Source organism: Bidens hawaiensis, unplaced genomic scaffold (assembly GCF_021521415.1).
Source record: "Bidens hawaiensis isolate Kalapana, Puna unplaced genomic scaffold, B.hawaiensis_p1.1 tig00005189_1, whole genome shotgun sequence".
NCBI classification, from domain to species: domain Eukaryota; kingdom Viridiplantae; phylum Streptophyta; class Magnoliopsida; order Asterales; family Asteraceae; genus Bidens; species Bidens hawaiensis.
The window spans coordinates 1,195,889-1,205,507 of NW_027491334.1; positions in this window are offsets into that span (position 1 = coordinate 1,195,889).

Consider the following 9,619-nt stretch of genomic DNA (forward strand, 5'->3'; position numbering starts at 1 on the left):
GATAGTTGGATTTAAATCCAACTTTTCTAACTGTTATGTTTTCTTTTGGTTATTTATTCTAACAGGTAAAGAATTCAAGACGAAAGCTATAAGGATTAAGAATCCTCTATTCTAGTAACACAAATGATGAGTCAAAAACCAAAAGAGTTATATTATTACTAGCATAAAATAAAGTTGATCTGGGCTTTACCAGCAACATGTGGATCATCCACCCGGATCAAACCACGACAAGGTTACCATACGTTCATACAGAATATAAAGAGAGAAAGGTGGCTAAGGCTTCATCCCCAAAACAGAGGATCACTCCACCATAACCACCTTTCATAATTTTCTTAAGGATCGTCGGTCTGAAAATTACAACTACCATTGTTCAAACAAACTACCATCAAATACCATCCTAAATCTTATAAAAAATGGGCTCTGGCCTTGTCTTTGATATCCATCATCGCCCATTACCCCCACCTACTCCTTCACCACGCCTCCATTACCGTCACCAGCATCTTTGATCTCCACAACATCATCCTTGGCCCCGCTCGTCCCAGCATCCTCGCTCCTCTTCTCAGCTCCAACATCCTCACCCTCGTCATCGAAACTAGCAAGTGTCTTCTTCTACATGGCCACGTTCCAAGTAGACCTGTCAAATATAGCATCTTCAGCTTCCTCAGCAATTTTGATCCTGGCTGTAAGCACCGCCTTGCTGGCCCAAACCTTAGCCTATTCCGTGACTTCTACCACATGCTCCTGGGCTCGGACATCTGCAAGGGCCAACCGATCTTCCAAAGCAACCTTCTTAGTCTGAAGCTCAGCAATCAGTTTGTCCTTCAATGATATTCCGGAGCGATATTTGGCCAACTCCTTCTCCATGTTAGCCATGCTTTCATCATAAAGAGCTTTGAAACCAGCCACAACCTGCAAAGAGATTACCCGTTAAAGATATGAACAAACCATCAACACCTATGGATAAAGGATCCTTACCTCTGAGAGCTGGTCAAACACCTGCCGGGCACCATGGACCTCCACCTCAGGATCCCTCTTCCTCTTCCCGCTAGCCTTGGAGCGTGTCATCATGGTCTTTGGTGTAGCAAGGCTGGAGCTCTTCACAGGTTTCTTCTCAGTAGAGCGAGAGGAGATTAAGCTATCAACGTCTTCCAACTGGAACTGACCCAAGAGGTTCTTGGAGGGTTTGTTTCCTGACTTCTGAGCACCTACACAAACATAGAAGAAAACGATATGTTTTTCTTAATCTATTACCTTCCTATTTGTTTAATATCTTTTATTAAATACAAAAGACTAACTTACTTGACATGGTTTCGGAGGAGCTTGCAGTTTTTTCACTTGATTCAGCTGATGACTCTTCGCCCACGGTCTTGAAAGTCCAATCGAAGGGGTCCAAAGCAAGGAATACCTTTGCTCTCTTGATCCTGTCTAAGTCAGCAGCAAGACTTGAGAAATTGGACACTGCATAAAAAACAACAAGTTTATAATCAGTAAATCAGTAAATAGAAGATCACATATTCTCTGGATCCGCTATCCTACCCTTGAGGATCCAACGAGTTGGTAGGGAATTCCCATTCGGGATGGAGTCCTTCAGAACAAAGAAAAACTGATTCTTCCAACTTTGGTCATTATGAGTGGTTTTATTGATTGGAAGGGGCTAAAAAGGTTTGCTCTTGAAGATGAATCTACTGGAACCATGGTTACGAGGTTGTACAAACAAGACAGGGCTGAAAGGGTGAAATCGAGGTTCTGTTCTTCGATCAATCTCTCAATGGTGTGCAGAGTTCTCCACATCATTGGCATAGCCTGAATGTAGCTCATGCTAGTGAATGATAACAAGGTCTCTGTTAGGTCAGGGAAGGGATACGAAAAACCAAGTAAGAAGGGAAGTGTCGGAAAGCAAACCCATTCGCTAGAAATATGTTCACTTTTGATTTGAGGATCGTAGGGCCTGAATACAGTTCCATCAGGAAAGCAATGAGAAATGCTCTTGATTTCCTCATCAATAAACTTATAGATCTAGGAGGCTGGATCTTTGAGAAGGTTTTAGGTTTGGAGTTCAGGAACAACCTCCCCCGGACTCGAGCCAAATGAGGCTTTTCAATTTCTTTTGGGTATCGTTGAAGATTGTGAGAAAAGATTTGAGAGAATGAAGGAAATAACCCGATAGAGAAAAAGAAGGATACCTGATTATGATCGCCGAAATAGCTCTTTTGATCCGATGAAAGGGGAGTTATAAGGGTGCCAAGCCTATTAAATAGGGTTAATGATGCGATGGAAGGCGACGATCACGTCAAATTATCACCAACGGTTATGATTCTAATTTCTCAGGATAAACATGACAGCTGTTTTCCAATCACACCTATCATGTTTGGGGGCAATTGTTGGGACCAAGATCTTTGATCCTTGAAGATCAACTATCCTTGGTGTTTACAAATATTAGATTCCAGGACTAAGGATCCTGTATGGTTCAAGGATCCTCAACAATTGACTTCAAATATATTTAATTTATTTTTGCAGGTATTGAAACATGTTTACCAGTAATCCTACTTTCATGGAAGATATATTTTACCAAGTCGTCTCAGCTCATCCTCCCTCGTGAACAGTCATGAAGAAGTGGTAAACAAACGTGGCCGTGTTTATAGGAAATTAGTTAGTATCCATTGTAAACTTTTGTATATATAAACATTGAATTATGGCTGATCACACACAACACTGTAGCATATACAGAATTCTCAGCAAGAACACTTTGTACTCATACTCAGCTGTAATTCCAACCTTTGTAATCATTTTTTGAGCATAATATAAATTGGTGGTGATATTTTTCACTACCCGAGGTTTTTGTGACGGGGGTATACTAGTTGCCAAGGGCTTTTCCTCGTATAAATCCTGTTGTTCATCTTTTAGAATCATCATTTTGTCCATTTATTCGTACAAGCATCAAACCTCACAAACGAATTTGGTTACTCGATCCTTAAACCAATTTTTGACCAAAACACTATGTTAAGCATTAAGGTTTTTTGAATATCACATGATATAATTCCAGATTTGTTGGTGAACTTGTGTAGATTTATGATTATTAATCTTAAGTTACTATGTAATTGCTTATGTTCATTTCTCCGTTAATGTCATTTCTGTTTGTTTGCCCGTTAAGTCGTTTATGTTCGCTTGTCCATTCACATTTATTAGGGCTTGTTTCTTTCTTTCTTTGTTTGTTTATTAGTGTCCATTAGTGTATGTTTGTTCATTAGTGTTCATGTGTTCGTTTGTCCATTAGTGTCTGTTAGTGTTCGTTTACAACAAACGGACGAAAACGAATACAAACAAACTAAATTCCTTAATGAACGAGCACGAACACAAATTTTTGTTCGTCAGAGTGTTCATGAACCATTCGTTTGTCCGACAAAAGCTTAATGAACGAACACAAACAAGGTTTTTGTTTGGTTCGGTTTATTTTTTTGAAGTTTTTAAATAGGTACATGTCAGCCCTACACTGTCACCTAAGTTTTACTCTAAACTATCCCTGAACTACCCTAAAATCTCCCTAAACCATTTTTATTTTTGAATTAAATATTACCATTAAAAATAAAAGATAAACTATGAGAATAAAAACTATTTAAAATGTAAACTTATTTTTGTTTAAGGAAAATGATTTTGAAATTAAAATTAAAGGGGTAGTGTGTAATTTATCAATGTTTGAGGGGCAAAGCTATTATTAAAATATCATCCTCATTTTGATCTCCCACGTTTTTTCCAGTTTCAAGTTTCTGGACGCCCCGCTAACAACAGCGAGTGTTAAATCGACCAAATTAATGCTCCAAGACCTTATATTTTGACTCGTAATCATGGCTCCACTCACAAACATCGCTCTAATTGTGACAATTGAGACAAAACTAGGTACACCTTAATACACAATTACCAATTTAACGATTAAACGCGTATTACGTACCGAACAAACGAATAACCAAACAGGTCTGGTTATGACCCAGATATCCGAGGGGCATCTATCAGTGATATACGTTTAATATAAGCCAATATATTAATATTATGGACTTAGTTCGATAGCAAAACAGTGAAACGAAAACATGCTCGTTTAACTACCCGCTATAGATTTAAATGTTAAAGAGAGTCACAAAACAAGCATTGTATCATCCGTTAAGCCAAAACAAATTTACAAAACACTTAGTGGGAATGTTTTAAGTTATCCGTGAAAATATTTTCGATTTTTATCAATGTATAGTATGTTTTTATAAATTTACACAAAAATAGCCGAAAAACACTCGTTTTCGCACTGTTTTTCATACGCGATCTATTTTTCGCACCAAAAACCGAACCTGAAATAAAATTGGACTCGGAATTTCATGTTCGGGCATGTAAATTGAGAAAAGTAGGCCAAATGGGCCCAAAAGGGGGCCCAACAAGCCCAGCCCGCCAAAGTTGAAAAAAAAACCTTAAGCATCCATTTTCTTTATATTAACCTCCAAAGATATTTTCATGCCTCAAAATCTGATAAAAACCTCTGGAATTTCCTTGTTCTTCAGCAAACCTCAAGAAACCCTAGGTATTTTTATTAATTTCATCATTTTTAACGTGTTTTAATTATGTGTAATATCATATAAACATGGTTTAATAGCCAAAAATCATTCATAACTATGTAAAAAAATCCTAAAAATGGTCCATAAACAAATTTTGATCATACACATGGTTAGGAACCTGGTTTGATAGCTTTTTTTTTTGCCATAAACACGTACTAGAGGGTTTAAACGGCGTTTTTACGGTTCAAAAATTCGGTTTTATACCCTAGACAGAACTCTAAGTTAAGAGGCTGTCATGTTGATGAAACTTGCTTGTTTTGTGATATAGGACCTGTACCTAGTTTATGTAGGAGCAAAATAACCAGGAAATTGGATTAAGAAAGTAAAAATGGGCGAAAACCGCAAAGGTAATGCCGAAATGCTCGATTACGGGCTGTTTAGGTTAACGTTCTGATGTGCATATTGTTAGGTCTTGAAATTTTTCAAGGACATCAGGGACCATACCATTGAGTCCCTGTTCAAATTTGGTAATTTTTTGAACAACCGAGAATATTTGGCGAATTTATTACCGAATTGGGACGTTTATTTGGGAAAAATAGTTAAAATACTTGAAAAATTATGAAACTTTTTGGGGAACTCAAATTTGGTATATTTTGATCACACATAAAATTTGGGAGCATTTGGAAAAGCCTAAGTAGGCTTTATTTATTTGCGTTCATATGAGTTTTTATAGTCGTTTTTTGCCCGAAAAGAATATTAAACAAGGTTGTTACATTCTGGAATTAATACAGATGGTTTTGGGATATAATTTGAGCATCCAGGAATTTTTGTGAATTTTCGGAAATCATTTGGTATAAACAGATGATTTTCAGGCTAAATATAGAAGGTAAAATGAATTTTTATAAATTAATAAACCAATAATTAATTCCAGAAATATTTTTATAAAACTCTACATATTTTATTTGATAAGTGGCTAAGTTTTAATAAATTAATGATTAACGGTTAATTAATTATGCTAATTTGAATATTACACAAATTCAATTCTGATAAAAACCGGCAAGTTCGTGATTAACGAACCCGTGGGAATATCAGAACAACAAGAGTGATCAAAAATCATATTTTTGGATTAATTATGTTAAAATGAACCTTTTTATGAGAAACCTGGACAATCTCGATAGATTGTGCGCGTTTCTCCTCAAATCAAACTGATTAAATGGAAACAGGCCCCGTAACGAATCCGGAACCCCAATGTGTGATCTTTCTTTATAGGTTAATCATTTTATCGACCAACACATTTACACAAGTTTACTTCCCTATAACTGTTTTCTGAACTTATAAACGAACAACTTGGCCCAGCTGGGAAAACGAGGGAACTGAGCCAAGTTCGGTTTTAAGTATTAGACATTAAACAACAACACAATCTAAGTCTACTGACACTTTCTGGATGTATATGCTATATCCAAACTAACTATACAACCCGATTTAGTATTGAGAATATAATAATATTAAAATATTAATATTATTATAATATTAATTATAGGGACTAAGTGATAGCAAGGGAAACGAACCCCGAGCTGACCTCGCATTGAGTGCCTACAAAACAGTTAGTTTCATGACCCCACTTTAAACTGTTTTTAAGAACTTTTGGGGTGAAAAACATGTTGATGCATATCTATATATACTCTGAATTGTTTGATGATGGGAATTATCTAAGTGCTAACAGACAAAACTCCTCACGAACACAGTGATTAACTTCGAGCCGGTGGCTTGTGAATAGTACTATTGGTTTGAGAAACCCAAACGAAGCCGGCACGGTTTGCCAAGACATAAAACCATTTGCACATGACCATAATATACAAACACGCTATGTAGTGTTAGACATAGCTACTCAGGGCATGTTGTGGGCGGAAAGGTGGCTACAGTGGTTGATTGAGCTTGGGAAATGGATGCACGCAACACAGACAGTCAAGGCTTCACTGTAGCTTAGCATAATTAAATCATAAGTATACAAACAAACGTACTTCTGAACGTACATACATACATACTTGCGTATTTACAACTGTGATTGTTGTACGCACAACTGATTTCTTGAAACTCGTGAAACTCACCAACTATTTATAGTTGACCTGTTTTAACATGTTTTTCAGGTATACCAGACTTGGACTAGAAAGTCAATGTGCTACGTGTTTGACTTGCGATCAATGCTGGGCTAATTGATGCAAGTGTGCTAGTAAGAAGTAAAGTCGCTTAACGGGCTGGATTTAGCTTGTATCACTTAGTTATAAACAAAGTTAGATCGATGTAAAATATTGTAAACTAGTTTGTATTGTTCTTTATAAACAATGTGGTTGATACCAGAGAAGTCTATTACATTTCTGTTTTACGCTTCCACAAATCGCGCAACGGGATGTGACACAAATCGCGCAACAGAAAATCTTTCAGCGGGTAGTTATACCCATAGTCACAACGCAGAAAGGGAAATAAGAGTGGTTGACGGTGGTGTACCCGGAGTACCAGGGGCAGTGTGCTCGTGGGCACTACCCACACTACCGCTAGCTTTTTATAAGCACAATTTCAGTTAATAACTAATAATAAAACTAAATGTTATAATTTTTAATTAATTTCTTCTTTGAAAGATAAAACAATTTATCATCAAAGAGTTTAAAATAATTTCTCTCTCTCTCTCTCAATGGTTGGGTAATGGTTGGGTTCAGACAGCTGGAGAATCACTGTAGAGATGCCATACACGGTATCGACAAAGACGGCGGGGAGGTGGTTCACAATGGTTGGGCTTGAACAGCGCAAGAGTTGCTTAAAATATGCGACACATTGTAGCAACAAAGATGGTTGGGAGATGGTTCACAATAGGAAAGAGATGAGAGCAGAATTTGAGGGAAATAAGAGACACAAGCTTAAAGAAACCACTTTTTATGTCCCTAACCTACCGAACGGTAAAGAGGTTAGGCAGACCAAACTTTTTCAGGACCGTTTTCTTCGTGATTAATACTAAATCGGACAAGAACATACACGAAACAGAAAATATGAAGACCCCTAAATGTAGCCAGCGGAATCAACTACAAATTGTATCTCACACCCCCAAATTTCGACTAACGGAGTTTTACCGCGAGGCGTGTGACATACCAGGACCTAGCTCATTCGTTACACCAAACAACCAAATTAAAGTATTCAAAACATTTATTTAAGTCTCATTCAAACTTGAGAAAAACAAAATCGAAATCGACAATTTAAAAGTGTTGCGGAAGCGTTAAAGTAAGTGTTTTAAGATAAACAATAAACCATGTGTTTGAACACGTACAACCCATCATATATAAACAGTGTGAAATAAAAGTTCATGCAACAAGTGTGACTCCTGACATATGCAATGCAACTCGCTCCTTAGCACACCTAGCAACCTAGGCATGTATAAATAATCAAGGGTCAACGAGGTTGGTGAGTTCATAAGTAGTGTATGTAGATTTAGCACTTTTCAAATATACCAGGGTAGCTAACCCATTTACAAGCTACTAGACGTTTGATCCGAAGCTGACTGTTTGTATGCCTTCTTACCTGGTCTATCACAAAACACTGGCGATGTATGTTAGGACAATTTACACCCGTCCGACCTTCAGTCGAGTTATAGCTGGTGGGGTTTGTCAAACCCAGTAGTACTACTTAAATTTCCCCGCGATCCCATTCTAACGGTTCAAGGTATGTAAGGACTTTAAGTGATATGAGGGCATCTGGTATACACTTGTGGTATATAAGAAACTACATAAATCCAAAGTAAGTCGCTGCGTTTTCACCCAGAAAACCAATACGTAAGTGTATCCATATTTTTAATCCAGAAAACAAGTAAGTCACTGCGTTTTCATCCAGAAAACCAGTATGTAAGTATGTCCATGTTATCAATCCAGAAAACTAGTAAGTCGCTGCGGTTTTCATCCAGAAAACCAGTATGTCCATGTTTTCAATCTAGAAAACCAGTAAGGAAAATGTTTTGTTGTTTTCAATTAAGAAAACAAGTATACGAAAATAGTTTTGTTTTTTCAAATCCAGGAAACAACTATGAAAAAGCATGAACTCACCTGGTGACGCGTGTAATGAACTTTTCTCAAACCAAGGTATGCACTTGACTCGTTAACTGCTACCTAGTATAAGCATTAATGTTATGAGAATGTGTTTAACAACACAAGACTCTAAGACTCATGTATGGACACACACACACACACACACAAACACAAGCTTGACCCGGACGACTCGTTGGTGATATTAAGAAATTTCAGCTGTAATAAAAGTCCTAACATGTATCCACACATCATTTCTTGGCAAAGTAACCAAATATAAATCATACAACCTAACTTATGATCATTTAGTTAACGAGGCAGATTCTAGCATGTACAAACTGATTTTATTCACTATGCAAAACTCAAAGACGAATTCTAAAATATTTCTCATAGTAGAATATATGGATTAGGTTTCTCAAAAAAATTTTATTATATTTTTATCATATATGAAAAGCTCACAGTAATTCAATCATTGCAGATAGGTACAAACAGTTCAGCAGATTGTGCAACAAAAAGTATTTTCATGGTTCTCTCAACTCATTTACCCAAATTATGCAAGTCCAATTGGGTTGTATCTTAAATTCATAATAATAAGTTCCAAAAGTGGAACCAACCCATTTAGCTTTGTCAATCCCAAGTTATAATGTCGGGAAGTTAGACCAGAAAACATCTTCCCAAATCAGATTAGATATGAAATCTTGTAAAATCATAAAACCTATCTTCTGTATATCCAAAAATTACAATTCATAACTTTCTTGAAACTAGCCTCGACGAACTATATCCTAGAATCAAAAATATATTAAAAATCATCGTTTATCATCAAGTTACAGTCAAAACAATAAGCGAGTACAAAGCTGCCAGCATTCTGATTTCAATAAAGCTCAATCAAGAATCATATTAACGACATACCTAGGGTTCTAATCGATCATATATCAAAAACATATCAAACACATATAATCATGCACATGATTCATTAACCATATTTCAAAATAATAACCTCTAGGGTTTCTATCAAAAATTAAA